This window comes from Candoia aspera, chromosome 6 (assembly GCF_035149785.1).
Source record: "Candoia aspera isolate rCanAsp1 chromosome 6, rCanAsp1.hap2, whole genome shotgun sequence".
NCBI lineage: Eukaryota > Metazoa > Chordata > Lepidosauria > Squamata > Boidae > Candoia > Candoia aspera.
This window is the reverse complement of record NC_086158.1, coordinates 72,692,199-72,692,669: the sequence shown is the minus strand read 5'-3', so window position 1 is coordinate 72,692,669 and position 471 is coordinate 72,692,199.

Sequence of the window (471 nt, the reverse complement as noted above, 5' to 3'; positions counted from 1 at the left end):
AGAAGGACAGGGCAGAACCAAGCTGGGAAGAAAACCGGCGCTTCAGCCACAGCGCGCAGGACAGGCAGGAACCATCCGCGGCTTAAACACACCCGAAGGGATCCCGGAACCCAGACCCGCCGATCCCGAAATGTCGAGGGAGAAACACAGCCGCCCCACCGCGGAAACCGCTTGAGCTGCTCTGTCCCTCAGTCAACTTTGCGAGAGAAGCGCGCCCAAAGCGAAGCCGACCACTTTGAATAGCTCGCACTGCGTGTCAGCCAATCAGCGGGAAGCTACGAGGCTCGCAGAGTACCATGGGACTTTTTTTAATATGCGTGAAATGCTAGGCTGTTTGTGACATCATCATTAGGCGACATAAACGATTACGCATATAGACTGGGAATTTCAGACGCGTGCGTGAAGTTTTCGGGTGGCTTTTGGAAATTTTTTCTTTCTCGCTCGCGGATTAAAAAGCAGAGATTGTCTGGC